Consider the following 25,142-nt stretch of genomic DNA (forward strand, 5'->3'; position numbering starts at 1 on the left):
TCTGTTTAGTGCTACTAACCTGCTAACTAAATACAATTCGTTCTGGTCGTTGACTCCCAAGTATCTGCCGGTGGTGATGTGTCTGATCCTCATAGGGTGGTACCAGTTGATGAAGCCCCCCGCCCATTTGGTGCGAGCTAACTCCAAACGCCATAGTGATCGTGCTTGCGACATCACTGACCCGCCTTCGTAGACCACGATGCTGTCAAGAGATTTTTGTTATGTAATTTGAATGGTAAACAAGCTGACGATCCACTTGATACTGAGTGGTAACCGTCGCCTATATACATTGTAGTTACTACATACATTGTAGTTACTACAATGTATATTGAAGACGTTTAATACAAACACTTACACTACAATGTAGTGTATGTGTAACACTGATAACACTGAGACCGGGTCTGATCTGATCAATCCGGGAGACTCTTGTAAATATTCAGTGAAGAATGTAAAGTAAAATAAATGTTGTTTTAAGTAAATACACATTAACAAGGAGGAGGCATGCGACAATCAACATGGAAACCGCTCGCACTCATTCTTGGTACAATCAAATAATATTGTCACTTTATGAATTTTACTTTTTTTTTCTACAAAACCATTATGATCATTTAAAAGGAAATACTAGTCAAAAGTTTATTTATTTAATTGTATTTAATTTTGATGTGTGTATTTGTAAGAACATTATTTCTATTCCTGTACAATAATTGCACCCATGCGAAGCCGGGGCGAGGTGCTACTGAAATAGACAATAAAATTACTATAATATATGTATTTTACTCACTTCAGCCCTCCTTCCTTCGTCCAAGTACTGGGTATAGTGAGACATTCGTCTCCGCCGTGGAAAAACCGTAGAACGTCACCGCCAAATACATAGCCCACGTACTTCATACGCGATATACCGGTGCCATACGGCTGGACTGACCAGTGGGTCACGTGGAACGAAGCGTTCACAATTGACACCTCATTCTCTTTTGTGGTGTGCTGATTAACAATAAATTAGTATTAATATGATTCGTTTTTTATTCTCATTTTTGTTCATGTAATTTAATTGTTTATTTGGTTATATAAAAATAAATTATGGAATACGTTTATTTTTACATATGTATAATATACTAGGTACTCATAAATAATCGTGATCCATAAACATAACTGATTATCAAGAGCTAGTATTTTATATATTAAGAAAAGTATTAAATGAAGGAAAACAAATATTTACCAAGTATCGCTCTGTCGCCACGGATACCAGAATCAAGTCGTCACCGACACGAACCTTCTCACCCTCGGACCTGTGGAAAAGGTGTAGATAGATAAGATTTTTTTAGTATACAATACAGAATATTTAAACCAATGCAATAGAATTTGGGTAAACCTGCATGTGTTTTTTTTTGGACTACTCTAATGCGGTCAACATTGCAGCTGGCCTTTACAGCTTCACCGGGCGTTAGGGGCCGAGTGCAGATTGCGCTACAAACCCGCGGAAAGAATTATAGAGCGGCTCAAGATTAACTCTAGCCTGACGGATACGATCTTAGTCTGAGGGCACCGTTAGGGGTTCAAACCTCGGGTCAGGCCATCGTAATTTCGGTCTCCGTTAGAATTGGACGGGGGATCGATCGGAGGGGTGTATATTTCTATCCAACTTGGCAAGAGCAAGCCTACCGCCGTCTTTTGGATTAATTTAAATCATCGAAATTTCAGTCATGAAATTCCAATCAGAGTTCTTTACCATTACAAATTGACAGAAAATTTAAACCCATTTAGATTGGGACTAAATCGGGTTATGAACCTAATATTATGTAACGCAGGGCTGATTGTCGTGGAGATCTTTGGGGGAGGCCTTTGTTCAGGAGTGAACGTCTTTCGGGCTGAAATGATGATGAAAACTAGCAGCAAGAGTTTATATTGTACCTTTGTTTGCTGGCTGGATGCAAGGTCCACCAACATGCTTCGCCCTGCGAATGTTCTTGCAGACCGACATCGAACGCCAGTTTGTCTTGTGATGATGACGTAGACAAACAGGCCAGGTACTGCCAAGATATTAACTCTTATTAGTTTTATACTAATTAAATATTAAAGGAAATAAAGGGATCCTATCACGTTTTAGTTATAGTCACAGACACTCGGTCACTGATAACACTATTGGGAGCAAGTGGAGTGTCAGTGATATGGATTAATCCATAATTTTACTACGATATATCACTAACAGCTGTGCCCGTGGATTCATCCGCATGTTTATAGCTTATTATATGTTATTTTGTTGTGTGCATTGTAAAGTTTCATTAAAATCTTTTTGCGTGAAAGAGTAACAAACATCCATCGCAAGTAATGTGTGTTACTTTATCCTTAGTAAGATTCCACTCGATACATATAATACCTATACAATTACTTATATCTATATTTCTCAGGGCTCTCCTTATTATTTCCCCCTATCTTATAGTACAAAAGCAAGCGAGTCCTTTCATGTCATTGAAAAGGTCTTCAAACTCGTTCGTCCTTGGCATAACGTAACGATAAGACACTATTAGGCTTTACATCTTTAATTAACAAATTAATTTCTGCAATAACAGAAGAGGACAGAAGTGAAATTAATTAAAAATTACCCGAATGTCATCTATAGGATATGTGTATTTTATTATTATTCAACCATAAATGATATTAAATTAGCCACATTTAAAAAAATCTCACCATATCACTGTTCAGATGACGTAAAAGTATAGCATTGCCGTACAACAACGTTCTATGTCCGGATCCCGTTCCTTTGCCCTGAAAAAAAAAATAGAGCAATAAAATATTCTTAATTTAAAAAAAATGTATTTTCTTGCGTACATTTGATTTGATCAAGATATTCGTCTTTAGATTGTGACATAGAATTTTCACCTTTTATAGTACTTTTATAAATAACACAAGTGATTAATATAAATATTTTTTTACCCTAATATTAATATTTTATTTCTTGGTAGACAACAGAATTAAACAATTAATTAGAATATACTAGACTAATGTAGTTAATTAACATTTCAATATGAAAATAAGAAATACAATAAAATTTATAATGTGAACGTTATTTTAATAGCTTTGGTCTAGCATACTTCAGGAATTTATGTATTGTATAAAAATCTTTAATTATAAAATACAGAAAAATTAATTTAGTTTTTCCGCCATTACAATTTTGATCAGCGGACTATTGATAAATTGCAAAATATATTCAAATAAGGCAAGAGGCATGAAAATTTTAAACTTGCTCAGGCAACTGAAATAATTCTAAATACTTTTGATGTCAAACTGTTTATGCAGATAACATTATGAACCATGTTTTTTAGTTAGTTTGTTCCAAATGAGTACTAAACTAATAGTAGGCAAGCATACACAATATAATTTTGAAGAATAACCATTCGATGCGAATTTAGTAAGAGAAAAGTAACAGACGATGATACTGATGTGTCAGATCGTTAGATATTCGTTACATTTGACAAAAACCCAAAATAAAGATGTATTTTCGGTGACGTCACCATTTTATTTATACTCGAAACCAAAAAGAGAGGATATGGGATTTTCGATGTATTAAATATGTTAGACACTAGCTAAGTGCTATGTTAAAAGACTGATTAACATATGTCGTTTGAGTTGAGAGCTAGATCTCAACCTAAGTAGTCAAACGAAGTAGACGAAAGCAAAGAGTAATTTTTTTTTTATTTTGACTTGACAAAACATCTTCTTTTTTTGGATTGTTTTGGTACGATATTTATCGTTTTTGATTTGTTGATGTAATTATACGGCACTACCTTGTACAGTTAAACAAGTAAGTAGAATTTTTACTTGGAGTCTAAACAATTTATGTACATGAGACATACAATATATGGTAATGTTAACAACATACAACATAAAAATATATCAACATGTGTAATAGTATACATTTTGTAATATTTTGTTTATAAATATGTTTGTTACATATGGAATACATATGGAAAAGTAATACAAACAAATATAGGTATAGATATAGGTACTAATAAATACATGTTCGTGTTGTACCAAACTTTTGAATCAGCAAACATTTCAAAATAATACACCATCTATCACCAAGGCCATTAGACAAATGCTGAGACACTCAAATGTAGATGAATATGACCTTTTAAAGATTCAGGTCACAAAATCCGTGAGCTATAATATTTTTGGCAGCCCATCAATTATCAACATAATGAAGTGCTTTTAGTACTAGGGGACATTAAATAGATATAAATTACATATAAGTGATTGATAAATAAGATAAAATCATTGGGTTTTTGCCAAATGTAGTCGCAGCAGAATTTAATTTTGGTAAAATTTTGATAACAAAATGTAATGATCAATCGATAAATACCAATGAATAATTACATGCAAATTACCGGTTAACCGGATGTACTTACTAAGTTTTCTTTGCCCTGTAAAATTTAAACACGATAGCGAAACTTATTATGGGTAATATTATTCACAAATATGAAACAGAGAAGGTTAACCACAATGTGTAGTTACAGATTTGATCTTTAAAATCTTTTGAATTAATACAAATATAAAAATTTATAGTGTATGTTTAGTTATATTTGAAAATTATAGGTGAACAAGATATATTTATTAAATAAACTTAAGAAAAGGTATTGACTGTTAATTTTACAGATAACATATAATATAGATTCGCATTTGAAGATTTATATATATACTTACAGTTTCAGATCCTGCAGCTGTTACTAATTCCTGGAGAGCTCTTACTGACAATGCCTGTAAATTATAAAAAATAGCTACAATATACATACATATTAACTTTTATATATTTCATGATTTATTGCCTTTCGGGCTAAGTTAAAAATATTTTTTTTTATCCTGAACAATTCACAAAGCGCCATCCAGCCCGAAACTAGGCAGAGCTTGTGTTATGGCTACTACTGAATTTTAGAAATACCTAAACACCGTTTAAATACATACATGATATACATATAAAACACCCAGACCATCACAATCAACCGTATTCGCGAATGATTGTGTCAAGCGAGGAATTGAACTCACAATCATCAGTGTATATTACTACACAATTTTTGATCACGTAACTTGCAAAACTAGATATTTTCAGTAAAAAGCTATTTATCCAAATTAATAATAATAACCATGGACAATTCACAGAGCGCCATCTAATACGAAGTTACGCCGAGCTTGTGTCATAGGTACTAGATAACTCATAGAAATACGTACGTTTTTTGTAGATAACTAATAAAACAAACAAAAAGGTATCGAATCTGCGACCATCGGAATAAAGACGGTGTGCTAAATTGCTAGCTCATCAATTTACTTAAATAAAAATTAACTCCACTTTAAATATAAAAATCGATAAAAGTAATTCTGACATAAAAAGTTTAATCATGAAAGATAACTAACAGAAAATCTGCCTCTCACACAGACATACCCTCGCATCTATATCATTAACAATATATATGTGTATACTGACCTGTTCAATAACAAACACGCATTGCGACAGATCAGGTGGGATGTTTTTGTCCGCAATGTTCTCCAGGAAACAATGCCGGTTACCGAAGCCCTCGGCAGCCAGACAGACACGCTCGCCGGTCGCTGTACACGACAGGCACACCATGTCTTCCTATAAACACAAGAGAATTGTACTTAATGGATTTATATTATTTCGTTTAATTCTGCTACAATTAGCATTAGATGTTCAGTTGAAGGCAAATGGCTGTGGTGGACTTCAGGATGTGTGGGGAAGTTTCACGCATGGAGGTGTGGCCCGATATGTCGGGATTTCTATACGGCGAGTTCTTCTGTTCAGGGGACTTTTTGGGATGTGCCAAGGTGAGTGGCGTATTCAAGAACTATTAAGAAAGTCAAGAATATTTTTTGCACTGTACAATTCAAGACGTATAAAATAAACTAAGAAAATTAATAACATCAAAAACATGCAGACATGTCTGAGGGCGCATTTCCTTTGACCTTTCTGTTAAAGGATAAACAGAACAAAAATATGAGAGGTAACGTTCTCGGGGTCCATCACCAACAGGATGGGCTGATGGGCTTTGTAAAAACGGCTACGGTACAATGTTCTCGTACAGCCAAAAACCAGATTGAGACAAATTGCGAGGAGCTTTGTCACCAAGGAGGACAACGAAGAGATACTTTCATGAAAGCCACTACCACTCTGTAAGAGTAGGCGACTAAACAAGAAAACAATAAGCATATGTGAGATCGCAAATATTCCGTGCGGAAACTTGACTACCTTTATGACCTTTTCTAATGGTGATCAAATTTCACTGGTATTGAGTCTACACCCATTTTGCGATTTTTGAAATGGACTTTCTCAAAATAAGATTTAAGACAATAAAGTATATACAATAGTATTGTTTTAAAACGGGTACTTTATGATGCTGCCACATGGCGGGTTGAATTTTGTTGCTTTCTATCTGTATAAAAACGAATCCTTATTTCCTTTGGTCACGCCATGCCTGGTACTCTTAACCGATTTTGTGTTATTTGTTCTAATATCTTCGTTACCTGTACTTCACAAATAAAGAAAATTAATTATTTTTTACGATGTTATATTACCTACTACGTAGAATGTTCTTAAAAATAAATAATTTGCGCAGAAAATACAAAACGCATACCAGGGAACGTTAACTGTGGTTGACAAATGATTGATATGCAGTAGAAACAGTTTTGGGGGGAGAGAGAGATAGAGCTCTGCGGGACGGCAGCGTTGATGTTATCAAAACAACTACTGTCGACCACGGTTTTGATGCACCTGCCAGACGAAAACCTCGTGACCCACTTGCATAATCTCTCTGGTATTATACGGTTTTCATCCCTGCATTGAATTGCAAGACAACAGGGAAACCACGGGCAACGTTTCGGTATTGTACGGTTTTCAGTCCTACTAGAAAGGCAAAACATCATCATGGAACGCCATAGGCGACGTTACGACGTGATGTTTATGACTTTGGTCATGTATAATTATGCGATATATAAATAAGAAGAATAAGAATAACTTTTATTTCGAAAATTTAACTAATGCACAGATTGTCTATGACCCCATACTGGGCGATACATGCCTGTATCATGGATGTCAAAGGAAGTGTTTTCGAGATTACATACATAAATGTTATGATGTTTGCGACTTTCCTTCAGGTTACTGACGTCTCTGTTATAAGTCTAAAAATAAATACAGGATATTTTATTATTGTATTTGGCAGATTTTACTTCATCATTCGTGAACATGAATAAATATAATTGATTTTAATTTTATTACAATTTTGCTACAATAATAATTTGTTTCTATATTATACAATTTAGTTATTCATACAGAATTAAAAATATATAAATATGTTTAGCTTATTCCTCCACATATTAAACTTCAGAACAATGAACACTTATTTCTATGTATTGAAGATCAATCAATCAATCCATTATGTAGTATATATTTGTATATATAGGTTTATATATTTTTTAAATAGCGGTGGCATGTGTGTGTGTATAGCTACATTTTTTTATATATGGCAGTTGAACTATTGCTGCTATATAAACTTCAAAACATTTAAGAACTTTAGATCTCAATTAAATTAATTACAGAGCATTCAAACAGCGTAAATATTGACACCGTACGTCAAATATAGATAAAAAATATATATAAATTCGTTGTAATTTATTATTTCTCTATTCCAGATATAGCTTTGACGTACATTATAATGTGGGAATCTAATATTAGTAAACAGATGTTTTAAAAGCAGCTGGTCACGGTCATCGCGTCATAGGTACCTAGATATATAAATTAGGTATGTGTATATATGTATATAGTAATACATATATATTGAGTATTGCTTTGCCAAGCTGCTTGCCTGCTAAAATATATTAGACAGATGACTCTATACATCTGTAAGAAATTAAATTCAAAATATGTAAAAACTGTATCTTTTTAGAAGGAAGTACTATAAACCTACGTATCTACATCGAAGGCAAGCGCTACCGCCAACAGGTGGGTCTGGAATCCAATTACCGCAGCCATTCAGGTGGTAAACGCTATTCATTTCAGCATTTTCACGGGGAAACTGAAGATTTCATTCAATAGGTAAATAATGGCGCTATAGGAATATTTAATGGATCCATTACCCAACTGGGGACTGTTTATTAAACAACGTCAATCCATAAAGGTACATCCTGTTTTATTTATAATTATCAGGAGAACATACATTTGTCGCAGTTAGAAAAGTCCAGTCCTTGAATGTAGTACCTTTTCACAAATATGTTGTACTAGACTGCCAATATTGCGATTAATGTAATATATAGTTAATTTTAATGAATACTTTTTACTATAAAGCATGGAGACTACAATAATTACAAGTATCAAATACTATATGTTATATCAAAACAACTAAACCATTTTTTATGCTTTGAAACCGTACTTTATACATCAAGAGAACTCTGATTTCAACTGACCTTAACAGGACAGATACAAATCGAGTAAGTATGTTTTTCAATGACTTCTTGATTAATTTCTATGATTTTTTTTAATTGACAATCTAAGTTACTATCAGACTTTCATTAAAATGCTTTCAACTAAATAGCTGCAGTTGACATGCCCAAATTTTGATGGGAATAAGTTGCGGTGGTTGCGATTTCTTATGTATTTTTGCCGCTTTAAATGAATTGTATTCGTTCGTTTATTTTTATTCATATTGGTCTATTACATATATTAACTATTACTATCGAGGTAAAACTTTCTTTTCGCACAGTCTCGTTGCCAAAAATACAGACTTTTATGAGACTGAGCGTTCACATGCGGACAGCGTTTGGCCGGAATGTATAAATAACGGCGCCGACCTGCAGACTGTTCGTCTGCCAAGTGGAATACTCGATAATGAATCATTTGTCTATAGAACAAGGTAGATCAGGAGTCATGTAAAAATGACGAAGTGACGACTACATTTTTATTTTACATATTTCTTTTATTGTAAAATAACAAATGACTTTGAGTAACACACACAGTCCTAAACTAAGCTATTATTCTAGTCCTATTGCTACTAGACTATTGAATCTTGTTTTTTTATAAATACTCATTCTTTTTTTAACCCAAATAGCAAAAAAGCTGATGGCCCACCTAGAAGTAACTGGTAACGATCGTCAATATACATACGTCAAATTTTATATTAAATGCACTATGGAGAATTTGTTATCATATAACACACGTCGTACCTCTGATGTATTGCTATTCCGGACGGCTTATTCTGTAATTTCGCTGCTATATTTTATCCTCCAAGAGAAACAATGCTTTGCGGCTGGCTGAAATTGGTGGATGAAAGTTACCCACGCAGATAGCTTTGTACGAATGTACAACGTCTCCCTCTGGAGATTGCTACTAATGTGAACTGATCATCCCATTGTTAGCAATGTACCATGTCAGGTTGACCTCCACGCGGTTCTACCTATAAACTATCCTGTTAAATTCCTGGTGAATTAATCACTGGGGGCTATGGCCACTTGATCTGACCTCATTTTTATCTTATCGTCCTCCACTGGTGCCCTTGCGTATACCGTTAGCGCAGACAGGTGCACCATTCCATTATCATCCATATAGAAAACGTTGACTAATTGTAAACAAAAATGATCATATAGCTTTGGAGTTTGAATCCGTATCCATGGGAAACTATAGCAGTATGCTAAAGCAAAACCGCTAAACTACCAAATGTGTCAACGATTTCCATAGTACAATAGTAGCAATATTAGGTTCAGACAGATAGACATACAGACAGATAAGATACAGATATAGATAGATAGAAGTACTTACCGTTCGTAAGAATGAAACATCATCTTGCTCACTCGCCCCTCCCTCCGCTTCAGCCATGTTTGAGCGTTACTCCGTCACTCTACAGTCTGTAAGCGTGATTCTTGAAATGCATAACTGAAACAAAACAACATCAATATGTAAATTGATAGTTCAATTTTACGACAAGGACAGATATAGATAGGCAGTTATAGATTCTGGTAGTCGTCCAATGGTCGAAATTCGACCACAATTCATTTAAATTGTAAGTATGAAAATTTTAAGGTTTTCAAAGACTATACTTCTATGCATATTGTATTCACTATAATTTAAAAAAAAAATGTTGTTCTGCACTTCTTCTCGTTATAAACTATAAGTGTGCGAAATTATATACTCAGCCGTTCGCGCAATTTTCGTAGAAATGGAACAAAGTTTTTGCTTTACGTATTAATGTAATGATTATAAAAATGTTACTGCTCAGTACCTGTATTATACATTTACTATTAGAAGATTATGCAATGCAATAAAACCCACAGGTATGATTGTTAGAACTCTTGTCTGTATCTATGCGAGAAAACCTCAGATACGGCTTGACCAACTTGGTTGCGGGTTTCGCTAATGTATAATATAATATAGTGGTAAACTTTACTTAAAATTTGGTGTGTCTTATTAAATCGGTTTACAATGAAATAGTTATAGCTATTAAGTTAAGTAATCTATTATTGTTCTAAATACCATGAGGAAAGTCACGCGCTGGGCTAGTAGTTATTATAATATACCTTACGTGAGAAAATCTTTGTCAAAGGTGACGCCCAAATAAAACTTTCTTCCACGGAATTTACCTTCTGACCCGCATTCCGTGCGTATACGAGATTTGCAAGATTTTCACTTTGGGACCAATCAGCTTCCTTCATACCTCTTGGCACGGAACTATTTAATTTCTAAATTAAGTACAAATACTCGTCCTTTATTGGTCTATTATATTTTCTTGTTTATACAGATAAAGAATAAGAAAAGAGTATATACATATATAATTGCCGATGTCGTTGATTACTTTTTTATTCACACTCGTGCTCATACTAAACTATATCATAGATTAAGTTGCAAAACTGCGTAGCAGATTGTCTGGAGCAAAAGATTCATATCATGCAATAAAATTAATATCCGAAATTTATATGCATATAAATTTAAAAATGTAGGTACATATATATATATGTTATACTACAATAGTGGCAAACAAGCATATATGTGATGATATTTAAATTTGTTAAACCCGTTTATTCCAAATTAATGAAGAAATCTTTAGAAAGTTTGCCTTTTTAGTATTTAGAATATAAAAACGAAGTTATTAGTTGTTACCAGCGATTTTGTCTAGTTTTTAACACAAAATTTCACGGACATACGTATCTGTGACGTTCTGTAAATTATAATTAAAATTTGTTTTGTTTGAGTTTGAAAAGGTAAAAATAGAAAGAACAAACAGGTTGTGTTTATAATATAAATTTATATCTTTGTAAAGAAGTGTTTTATTTTAATCTTAGACAAATACAAATTTAAAAAAGACAAATCTCTTCACCATAGCGGCGACAGTAGACAATACCCCTGCTCCATCTCCGATATATATTTAGGGTTTTGGACTATTGTCAGATGCTAAGACCTGTACCTGCACTGCGACCTGAATAGATCTATTGTGCTGGCCCTTTTTCAATACAATAGCTATATATATAAATAATCATATAGGTATTTATATATTTATAGTATATTGTATTGAAAAAGGGCCAGCACAATAGTAAGTAAGGTTAGTTTTTGAAATTAAGAATTTCAGTGAAAATATTAAATCATGACGACTTGAATATCCCTTGTTTTTTAGTACAGTTTGATAATTAAATTTGCTACAGGCGGAAGTTTCCGAACAAAATATAAAGTTCCTGACAATTGTTGTCTTGTTGGGAAAAGGCGTTAAAATTGGCATTTTCGTAATAATGAATATAATAGTCAATTCGCCATGTATCAATATATATATAAATATATAATCACTTCGGAATGGTTATTTCTTGATTCCACCGCTAACTCGGAATCGGGATTCAACACAAGAAGAATGAGCAAGAATATGCGTTTTGCTATTTCAAGAAAAGTTGTTCAACTTTACATTATTAAGATCTTGTATGAATATAAAGTAGGACTGGACAATTGATGCAAATTTATATATTTTAAGATGATGTTTTTAAGTTTGTTTATTTTAACATTGTTTATTTCTTATACGTTATGTTAAGTTGTGTTACTAATACTGTGTAAAATATATCACGAGCAACAGCAATATCCATAACATCTCGTATGTCGACATGTCAGTACCTCAACGGATTTCTTAAATTTAGTGCGTAAAAGTACCTTAACAAATACTGATAGCAAACCAAGTTAACGCAAGACTGTGGAAACCTAATCCCTACCACGTCGGATAATAAAGAACCTTCCAAATTAATACAATACATACACTACATGTTGTGTTCACCACGCCGCGGACAGTTAACAATGATGTCACATCTAATCTAGAATCGTAGCCACGAGAATATTGTTGTTGATCATCTCTTTTTGTTAGGGTTTCATCTAGTATCTTTTCCACATGCCCGAACTGACGTATAAAGAAACTATAGTATATCATACATATATATATATATATACAGACATATATGCAGACACTGGACAAAGGGTAAGGAACTATGTGATAAGGGTTCTATATTTGAATTGTTGTTATAAGGGATGGATATTCGTATCTCATACCGACTATACCTATCTTATCTGTATACTAGAGGCATCAAAATAGAGCGTCGTGTCCTTAGTTTACTACCGAACTTAGACCGACAGGTCGCGACTTCAAATCTGGAGGATAACAAAAATTCTGTGGCAATATGTATTCCTGACTGACTTACATCTGTTCATGGAAATACCAATAACCAACACTATACTGTTAAAATGCACTGAATATATATTTTTTTCTTTCTTTCTCTCTTTCTAAACTATGTAATATGAGAGATTGTAGTAGTCTCGTTGTGAGTCTACAGCCTTGTTTGGTTTAAGAGTTGTGAAGGAATGAATAAATAAAGTAGTAATACTTGAAACACCTCTTTCTTGGAACGCTTTTATTGGCCGACAGTGTTAGATCATATTACAAAAAGTATAATACTAGTATAACTACCTACTTAAGGAAATTATATATAATATGTAATAAAAGAGTTTATATGTAAAAACTATGTAAAAGAAACTCCTTTTGATAACTGTAAATCTATTCGACTTAATAATAAATAATCTTTTTGTCGTAGTATCGTACAAAAAGGCTTCTAGAATATTCATTTATCTCTGTATTTTTTAAACTAAGACACAACAATAGACCTGCCCTTTTGTAGTCAAATAACTACCTTTTGAATTATCCGTCGTTTTATTTTATGTACTAGCATTTATCTTAAGAGTTACACTTACAAATTATTGAACCAGATAAATGAAGAAAATTACTGAGGTATTAAGAAAATAGCAAAGCGCGAGAGTACCACAGTTTTCCGATTAATTCAGACAATACACAATTTTCTTAAGTTATTAATGAATGAAGAGAATGAGAATAAAACATAATAGCTCGTTTTCGCGTCATAACATAAATAACTACTGTGTTTAAGGCGGTTAATGACGGGTCAAAGTTTATGACAATATTGCAGTACTGTAATACAGTAAACTTGATGTTAACGTAAGCGTAGCCGTGACCCGGTTACCGGAACTATCCCTTGAATAATTTCACGGACCACAACGTTGTACAACGCATAATAATTGTGCACCAGGAACAGTTTAAAAAATAATACAAGCCTGATAACCTTTACCAAAATAAAAAAAGATAACAGGGCCTAGGAAGTACATAGTACGTGCTATAAATGTTTGTATTTTGTGAAGATCGAACTGGTCTTTCTAATCAGGCGACCCTGCTTGTTTGTCAGTCCCAGTTAGTCAATATACGAGTATATGAATTGGGTTCTACAAGAAGAACCTAATTAAAAAAGGAAGACTTATTCTTTTTGTGAGCACATGAAACCTCTTTAAGCCTTTACGCTCTAAAGAAATTTTTGTAATTAAAAAGAAATAAATTATTTTTTTCTATTTATTAAGGAGGCCTATCATTTAATATTAATATTAATACACAAAAATAGGTGACAAAAACCAGTACAAACATAAATATATTTATTTTTATAGACTATACCTACTCTTTCCCGCAAAAACGAATTAACGGATTTTGATAAAAGTTAAGTTACAGTAGCTTTTAGTTTTTAATTATAGCCTAGTTTTACTCTGATGTATTTGGCGAAATATATATATATATATATAATAGCGTGATACGTAACTTCGTCTGCATCACACTTGGGTCAGCTAGTATAATATAATAGTACACTCGCTTCAAGTCGAGCTCAACATTGAATTGCACGTGTCGTAGAGATCCAATTTACCCCAGCTCTGTGACACTATACTATATTTCTATACGAAGAAAATATTTCCCTTTTTATATTACAGAAACGTGAATTGCGTGGATATACTAGTGAATATACTGGGGATTCCTGTGGAGTTTCTCTTTGAATTCTAATATAATTTCTGAATGGCATCTCTAATGTGAATATATATTTTAAGAGGTTTTTTTATACTATATACAATGGCAAGTGTGCATAGGACCTACATAATTTGATCTTGCTTTATCCTTTTTATCATCGAATTACACAACCAAAACTAGGACTTCATCCTTACGTAGTGGAAATCCCACATATTCGCACTGAGCGGTTCCCGCCGTCTTTTTTAATACGCACCACCAAAGAGTGGAACACACTTCCGGCTTTCGTGTTCCCAGAGAAATACAACCCTTGACACTTAAAGTCAATAGGGAATAAATTTCTTCTGGGTAAGCACGTTACATACTAGGTCTCGCCATTATTTTCCACTGCAGTACTTTAAAAAAAAAGTATTTACATTTAATAGTAGAAAGTGGCAAGAGCTCCACCGACAAGAGCGTGACTTTTAAATTATGAATACCTAAGTTACCGTCATCAAAAAATTCAGCTAATCTCAGAAATGTCTTCACTAATCTATTCTGCTAAAGTTCTTTTAATTTTCAATATTTATTTCATACAATTCTGTCGATTATGAACCATTGTCATTACAACTCCTTGTCATTTTGAATAATTGTTTCACACAATTCTGTCTGTTATGAACAATTGTTATTACAGAACGAAGTCGGAGGCTTAGTTAGTAGATCAATAATTTTAGCAACCCTTGGAAATATGATGGATGACGACAATATCTTCAGACACACAGACGTACTTGTAGTAAATACTCCGCGAGAAATTCCATCGCATCCGTATATATAAATGCACCTAACTGGAACGCGACTCCGGATTGTACAAATGTTTAGGACCGTACAGTCAGCTTAATATTTAACTTTGTTTTTAATGTGATATCGACCTGATGTGTGGATTAACTTGAATTTCAAATGACAGGGATAGTTGTTATGGTATGGTACGTTATTTAAATAGAAATAATTTATATTAAAATAACATTACCATAAATATTATTTTATAGTATTTTTTTATTTAACTTCTCATTCAGAATGCACATGGAATGAGCCAAATTTGCCAATTAGACATTTATGCAAATATATTCCATGTAATTGTGTACTACAAGAGATACGAAAAGTAGAAGAGGAAGACCGTACAGAAGATGGATATATGATATTAAAGTGGTGGCAGGTGGTACTAGAGCAAGAAGTGCTACCAGTAGAGACCACTGGAGACAGTTGGAGAAGGCCTATGCTAGTTAGCAAACAGATATAGATGTATACGTGATAGGAAATGTAAAATTAAATATAATAATAACTGAATAAAGGTTTTATTATTATTATTCTAATGCAATTTGTTGACCCATAATTAACAATATATTTTATTGAAAATTACAAATAATTTCTCCAACGGTTTTATTCTTAAAACCGCAACACATAACACTCTTAACAGAGTAAATCGTGATGGTTTACTATTTTATAATATCTAAAGATAAAAACAATAGCCAATTTTTTCTAAAAGATAAAACAGTCATGTCCGGTTAATGTAGCCGACTGTACCGCAGCCGAAATCACGTCTGCGCCATAAAATGAGATGAAAAGGGAGCTTCTGAGAAAAGATGCTGGTCTGTTTTCCTTAACACTTAACCTCATGTACATAAACTTGTTACAGTAACTTTAGTGTGCGTCGCCGAATTAAATTTATAGGAGTCAGTTTAAAACTGTTCTTTTTTGAATAATAAATTATACCGATAAAAAAAAACAGATTATATTTACGTGATTTGAATGACATTCAAGTTGACTGCCCATATGATGGTAAGAGGTAATCATCCGCCGATGTGCTACGGACTTCATGATATCATGCGACAAATATGTTACCACTCATGCGTTGCCATTTCAGAGAACTAATATGCCATGCCTCTTATCCTGTAATTTCAGTTCTTCACACCCAACAATCGAAACATAGCTCACAAAGCAGACAAATATAGGTGAGAATGAGGTACAGATGCCGATCATTTTTTATAATCTACCTCTGCTAAAACAAGATAGCTTTCATTTCTGCCGAGCCCTTTGCTATTGATATTTCTATTTTACATTGATATTTCTATTCTATAGTCCGCGACGAATGGCGCCGTATTACCAAAAACCTCACTCATCGTGATTCAAAATGTTGACCATGACCACTCTGACAAGAGTGTACCGACTAAGAAGAAGAATTTCTATTTTATTCATTAAATAGTATTATTTGTGGTGTTTCAGTCGTCCGTAGGCTACGGTAACCATTTACCATCAGATGGACCTTTCGGTTGTTTACTACCATCAGTATTAAACAACGAATGCAGGTTTAAACAATCATGCTCAAATTCAAATTAAAAAATAATTTATTCGTGTGCATTTTAGCCGCTTATGAACATCAATTTTTTGTATTATAATTTTTTCCCTATCATCCAATTCAGTATATAGATCTAATTGAGAAGAATTGGCAAGAAACTCAATTGATTTTTTTTTAAAAGACAGTTTATTTATAATGTATATTGATATAAGTGTCTATGTCTAATATTAAATGAAAATCCCGTGCACGAACTACTATTGCCATGCACACTCGTCATTCAAGTATTCGTTTAGTGAGTAATAGTGGCTTTGTTCAGTAAATATGATTTAACAGATATTTTTAATTTATGTGTGCATGTTTAAGTGATGCATTTAAGGATAGTATATTCTTTGTTATCTTATTGTAAATTTTTATACCTGTTCCCACAAAAGACCTATTGATTTTTTCTAAACGAATGAATATCATGAATATACGTAAATATTTTATTGTGCGAGAATCAAACCCTTGATACGTACGTACGTAGTACTTGTAATTTCTCTGTGGAATACATGAGGCGCACAACAAAGCTTGTTTATGGGAAAATGTGAAATATAGCAAGGGCTTTTATAGCCCATTGACTTTTAAGCTTACGTTCATGTAAATTGTTATTTACTGCTTGCTTTCCTTTTCAATGTATAAAACATTGAAAATCCATTTGTTATTATTAACCTATGGTCATCTATTGTGCCGTCTATATTGTAGTCAGACATGTTATTTATGTCTACAGGTGATTGTTATGACTTTCCATTACGTTATTAGCCTTCAGTCTTAAAAAACGTAAATACTTAATCACATAAAGAGCTTTTGAGAATAATTACATATTTCATTATTTTTTAACCGACTTCAAAAAGAGGTCATTTAATTTAATAGTTTATTAAATGAGTGAGTTACTTCAGAACTTTTTGCTACGTAAAACGCTTTTGATAACTCTTTTGCTGGTGTTCTTGTGTAGTTCCATAGTTTGATTAAGTTCTGGACAGTAGTTTTCCAAGTATTTATCCCTAGAAGTTTTGCCTATTATTGCAAATGATGTAATTTTTTTTGTGGCCAATTTGTGGTATTATGTTTTTCCATATTAAATTTTCTTAAGAACAGTACATCTATTTAGTTGTGAAAAGATAACAAACATACAGATATATTGTCACGTTTCTGATATTGGTATAGATACATTGCAAACACTCAAAAGAGGTATAGTAAAAAAAAATAAACGACATTCTAAAAGTCTAAAACATTGAGTAATGTAGTGAGAAATATAGGCGCGTTCAACCCCCACCCTTGCTGCCAAAGATAGACTGTATATTGTCGATCTTACTCCCCTAAAACCTGTAAAGAAGATTGGCTCGTGATTTGAGATAAAGTTATCTGTGTGCGAACAAGGTTACTCATAAAGAAAAACTAAGTATGTACAGTCTGCTTCATAAAACTGTAAAGCTCGCTTAGTGTGACGTAAATAAATAAAAATGCTATACTAGCCGACTCATACAACTTTTTCTGCTTCGCACTTTCAGAGTTTTCATTACAACTCCACTCTTAGACCAATACCATCATGTTTTATAGCCTATGACACTCACAAATAACGTGGATTTCTATTATTAAAACAATTTTCAAAATCGGTTATATACATTCAGAGATTACATCCTAGAATCTCACAAATCTTACCTCTTTCTAATTTTAGTATAGACTAGTTGTTACTCGCGACTTTTCATATGTGCGAAATTACGCACACATGTAGGACTGTAGAATGCGAATATATGTTCAATATTATGCACAAAAAATACATTAAATCAATATAATATATTACACACTAACATATATTTGACACACACACGCATATACACTGTTTTATTTAATATTTATTGCTAGTTCAACGCATTTTTAACAAGATTATATTATTTATTATGGTCGGATATGGAATTTCGATCACTAGCCGACCACTAGTAACAATAAATACCTAATCTGTTAAGTTGAAATCCTTTTTAATATATCTATATTTCTTCCTTTATTTTGATAGACATAACTATAGAAAAACATCGCAAGATGTTTCGGCGAGAAATCAGAATAATAGATACTTTATTTATACGATCCTCGGGTATTTGTTTTCAACAAAATTGCTGAGATACCAATAAATCTGAGTTAGTTATTAGTTATTTACCTACTTTGCATATTTATAAGGAGCAAGCTTTATTCGTTTATGAACTACGCCTTTACCTGGATATAAAATTAATTTATCGTCGAGTTTCATGTAAAGCTGACTATCATATGACTATCATAAAATTAGTGTAATACTGGCAAAGGACCGACGATCTGGTCAAGATGGAAGGCGTTGGATGCGAGCAGCGCAGGGTCGATCGTCGTGGAGATTTTTGGGAGAGGCCTTTGTTCAGTAGTGAACGTCTTCTGGGCTGAAACGATGACTTGCGATGGTAGGAAACGCTATCGATTACAGCAAAGGAAACATCAAAATCGATCGAACAATTATCAAAACAATATCTATTGCTATGTTCCTTGACAATAGAATATTAGCCGATAATAGTAACTACAATATTACTATCAGTACATAGTAATGTAATAAATAAATGAATATACTTTCGCCTGAAATTCCTAATGTGATAGTCAGAGGTATTTCCAACTGTCCACATCACGGCAAACACAATATTTAACATGTCTACATTTCTATGACATAATAAGTTTTGATGTTACTGTCTCCATCGCCAGAGAGCAAGTTAGAGATGTAAATTCATGTAGTTTAAGATGTTGGTAAGATTCGGACTAAGTGCTAATCAAAGTACTAACTACTGTACTGAATATAGTATCTATATATGAATATTACTATAATATAATTCATCATCATCATCTCAGCCCGGAAGACGTCCACTGCTGGACATAGGCCAAAGATGTCCACGACGATCGGTCCTGCGCTGCTCGCATCCAATGCCTTCCAGCGATCTTGACCAGATCGTCGGTTCACCTTGCTGGAGGCCTTCCCACGCTGCGTTTTCCAGTCCGTGGTCGCCACTCGAGGACTTTACTGCCCTAACGGCCATAATATAATTATTATAATAGAATTATTTGTATCGCTACACTACCCTACTTTGTAAAATATTATTTTTGAGTTACAAAAAAGAAAAAAATAAATAATTATAATATTGATTGAGAGTGTATAATATACTATGATAATTAATAAATACTACATATATATTTTATTCTCAGGAGTTTTCGGTTGCGATCCTTGAACGTGGTCTGATTACACAATGAGGTAAAATACGGCATTATATTAAATTTATACGAGTTTGCGCCATTTATGCCCCGGGTTTTTGCAAGGGAAGTGGATATACTGCGGAGATAGGGTGTTTACAATTTAGGACAATGTAACACATAACATAATGTAACAAACAACTAGCTGTTTACCGTGACATCATCTGCTTTTATTTACTACTTAATAGGTTTATTTTATTTTGTTTAACTCTGCTAAATTATCATGTGTGAGATCACAAATAAACAGCGTGGAAACTTTAGTACGCTTACCACCTTCTGTAATGACTTTCAAATTCCGACCGTTATTGAGTCTAGGTTTATATTGTAATAAAGGTATGCAAGTTTCCACTGATTATTTGTGATCTCACACATACTAATGTAGCGGAATTAAACAAAATAATGTAGTAGTCAACTGGACTGCCTAAAAATAACACCTAATTCGATTAAACATAAGCTTTTAGTTAAAAGAAAGACCATATCCCTCTTCATAGTACCATCTATCATCAGATCAGACTAAAGATATTTTCAATATGTCCATAGACAAACAAAAATGTCCAAGTTAAGGGTTGTAAACTGTCGCTATGGTTGTGTATAACGGTTTCCACCTTACTATGGGAGTTAGGGATATGAACTTTAAAGTAGGGTTCTTTTAAAGGAAAACAAGCTAAAACACCTTTCAACCCGGCAGACCTTTCCATTATAATTCGTTTAGCCTTGAAACGATAAAGAAATTTCTTACTATTCCATTATTTGGAATCGGTAGAGAAATCATTCTTATATTGGAACCTATGTAATAAGGGACAGAGTGCTTCTGAGAAGTTTTCTCCCGCTCATACTCTGATTGTGGAATGAACTATCTACTGAGGTTTTCTCTGGAGACTACAGCATGGCCTGTATAAGCATACCAGTTTGCCTAACATCATTGTGGTTTAAAAACAACAACAAACAGAGAGACAGATCCACTTTCGTGTTTATAATTTTAGTATGGATTCATATGAGTTTGCCCTATTTAGGTCCCGGGATTTTGCATAGAAAGTGGATATACTGCGGAGATTGGGTGTTTACAATTTAGAATAATGTAACACTTTTTATGAATGATGTTGTTGCGTAGGCTGGACATTAGTGTAGGATGAAAGGATGGAGGTAAAATCAGGCCACTCCCATCATTAGAAATTCATTAGGAATTAATCACGACGGTTCCCAGGGGAATAGCATGGAGGTCGACCTGACAGGATAATGGGGTCGTTATTTCCTATTATCACAGATAACGTAATAGTATATAAATTGGGAACACTGATTAGGCTTTTTGCTTTTGCAATAGCATATGCTGTTGGTGGCACTCTATTCTCCCAAAAATGAATTTAAAATGAATCTGTATTATTGTAATAACACATATACAAGGACAATTCATGCAGCGCTATCTCATACACAGGCTAAGCAGAGTTTATGTTATGGGTACTAAATAATTGATATATATATAGAATAGATGATTTTTTCGTAAATACATACATATTATACATAGAAAATACCCAGACCGACACAAACAATCACACTTATAAATACAAATGTTTGTACTGTGCGAGTCCACGACTATCAGGAATATCAAGAGTATCAAACCCACGACTATCAGGAAGCAAGGCGGTATGCTAAACTGCTAGACCACTGAGGTCGTCATTGTCGAGGTTGTCATTATTGTAAACTTGTACATTATTACTTTGAAAAGAATACGATCTGAGTTTCTTGTCAGTTCTTCTCATTTCGAATCTGATTATTTCAAACTGACGGTAGATTTGACATATCACAAGAGTTTGTAATAGACCTACATGAATAAAGATATTTTGAATTTGAATTGTATAATTACTATCAATGCGAAATTCAACATGTATTAATGTTTGTTTGTGTATGATGTTGGAATAATGATTCAGTCTCCGCTAACGATATACCTACGTCGACGGGGCATCATAGAAGATTATCGGATGACGTCAGTAAAATTTAGACCATCGGGGCAATTTCATTAGGAATTCACTACGATGGCTGGAGATTTAACTAATCCTACATTGTTAGCGATGAAATTGTAAATATTAGCGATATTTTGCAGCGATACTTAGTTTTATGTTTAATAATTTTGAACGACCGCTTGTAATTTTGTCATGTATATTTATTAGATACTAGCTGTACCCGCGGCTTTGTCCGCGTGGAATTATACTTTAATTTTTTGAAATAAAATAATGCTTCTGAAGTAAAAGTAGCCTAAGTTACTACTTATTACATTAGCTACCTGCCAAAAAAAGTCCCGTCAAAATCGGCCCAGCCATTTCAGAGATTAGCTAGAACAAACAGACAGACAGACAGAAATTTTAAAAAGTGTTTTTTTGGTATATTTACTGTATATATATTCATATACATGCAGTAAAAGACGGTTATTTCAATATTATAAACAGACACTACAATTTTATTTATATGTATAGATGTAATTTTGTTCATGTCCTTTCAATGTTGGTGCAATAATATTATTAAAAAATCACTAAACCATAAAGTGACGCGTTAAAATAAGGAACTAAATTCATGCGAGGCATCTACTTTGTTAATGGTGCTTTGCGTGACAGTTTGTTAGGGCGGCAACTCACTCAGAAGGCTAGTGTAATCCAATTATACTAACTATCGTGAACAATAGTTGCACGCTATCTAATATGTATCTACAGCGATTTGAAGTAGTCAGGTAAGTTCCCGAGATCGATCTAAATAAGTAATAAGTAAAGTCTAAATTTGGTTGAAAGCCAAACAGGTTAATCACAAGAAGGCAAGCTGTAGTAAACAATTTTGTTTCCAAAAATACAAATTGCGCAACACTATGCCACTGTATCAACCGATGACACTATTTAAAAAACTGGCTGGCGAATAATCCTGACAATGTTTACACATTCAAGACTAAGCTAACAGTAAGTAGTTTTGTTGAAGAGATATTTACCCCTCCGATCGATCTCCCGTTTTTCATACGGAGATCGAAATTACGACGGCGTGAACCAAGGTTCGAACTAAACCCTCAGACTAAAGTCGTATCCGTCAGGCGGGAGTTGGCCTTCAGCCGCTTCATAAGTTCTTCCGCGGGTTTAGAATGCCTGAGTGAATTCATAAATACGATTGTTTGTATTGGTCTTGGATCCTATTTATATTATGTGCATGTATTTACAAAAAAAGTTTTTAATTATTTATATCAGTTATCTAGTACCCTATATCTTGTATTATAGCGTTTTTATAAATATCTCAACTGTACCAATAGTATAGTACTAGTGTTAGTATAGTTAGTAATAGTACTAGTGTATTCCTTGCAGTTAGTTAACACACACGCAGTTCGATCGGCATAAAGTTTTTTGTAGTTTACCAAATAAAACAGCTTTCGATAAGAGGGCCTTTAACTCGCACCATAAAAAACCCTGAGATCCTCAGATCCATAAAGATTTAATACATGATGAGATATGTAATATTAATATTAAATGTAGGATCCACTAATTATGATGACGACTTAGGTCGGATTTCACCAAAGAAACTGATCACGTTTAGTTCGTACTGAACGCCATTAAAATGTTTTAACGTGTTCAAAGCTTCATTTTGCATTTCACCACTACACACTGTTTTTTGATTGAATAATTATTTTTTTCATTTAAAAATAGATCGCTATAAAGAAGTAAAAACAAATAGATTCAATCTTCAACAATTATCTATGACAAAGAATTATATATCTATTAGTAAAATAAAAAAGTTGAGTGAAACATTAGAAAAAAATATTATTCAATCAAAAAACAACATTGACTATATCTATCTATAAAAAGATGATCGCTATAAAACACTATGCTTAGCTTGAGACTAGATGGCGCGGTGTGAATTGTCCTGGGTTGTCATTATTATATAATTCATAACACAATTGTAAATAGAATAAAGGAATATGAATATATATTCTTATAAAAATGAAATGTGGTGGGGTGCGGTGCGCTATTTCCCTAATGTTAAAAGCTTTAGTGAAATGAAGTAAAACACTATATGTTATTCTAATATAACATGCAGTTTTATTTTGAAACTTATTCTAATGCACTGGGGCACAGCTGGGCTATGTAATGTACTAAACAACTTAGAGAAATACTTAACTACAATATTCGAAATATCCAAACCAATACTACAAAGAATCATAAGCATAAAGACAAGTGTATGCCTCGTGCAAGGAATCGAACCCACAACTAGAAGTATGGTGTGCTAAACCGTTAGACCACCCAGGTTATCAAATAAAACAAAAATGCATTCGGTATTTGAGTTTGATTTATATAGACAAAGTTATCGTTTGACCTTTTTGAATTTACTAACATAACTGGAACTGTGTAGCAAAGCGAATTTGCATACAGAAACATCCACATAGACACTGCAACTCGTTAGTCTCCCGTGTAAACCGTATTGCAGTCGTTCATTACGGTTATACGAAACTTGCATTTCATTATATTAATGGGTTAGTCACTTTGTCATATCTATATTTATATTTATATTTATATTATACTAGCTGACCCTGCCGACTCTGTTCCATCTCAGAATTCAATAATGTAATGGATTTTTTAGAAGTTTAGTAAAGCAATAAATTTCTGAACGAACCCTGTTTGACAGCTATGAACAGTTTGTATGGGAAAATAAATTTGTCGTTTTTATAATTTTCTATGCAATTTCTTTATACTTTACCGCCATTTAAACCTTCCACGAAGTCATAATATACGAAATAGTGGGAAAGGGTTTGTTATTTGTTTTTTGCTAGTGCTAGCAATGGGGACGCTAGACACCATTAATAAGTGAAGGTCGACCTAACATGGTACATTTACCATGTTAGGACCTCCACGCGGTTCCCCCATTAAACCAAAGTGGTTAATTTCAGATTATTTATTCACGATGAGCAAATTGATCTGAACTCATGCTCATCTTATCATCTTCCATTAGGGCCCCACTAGAGTAGGTACCTCCAGTGGAGGCTGGAGCACCGTTTCATGATCAGTCATTAATAAAGTGTAGGTACGTAGTGATATTTTTTAAAATTAACTTTAAATATTTCTTGTTGGTTCTTCATAGACAAAAACTATGAATCTATATGTATGAAAATGATTCCCTATTTACCTTGGTCA

The sequence above is a fragment of the Achroia grisella genome, unplaced genomic scaffold (assembly GCF_030625045.1).
Source record: "Achroia grisella isolate CSIRO2021 unplaced genomic scaffold, CSIRO_AGI_Agris_v1 utg1847, whole genome shotgun sequence".
NCBI classification, from domain to species: domain Eukaryota; kingdom Metazoa; phylum Arthropoda; class Insecta; order Lepidoptera; family Pyralidae; genus Achroia; species Achroia grisella.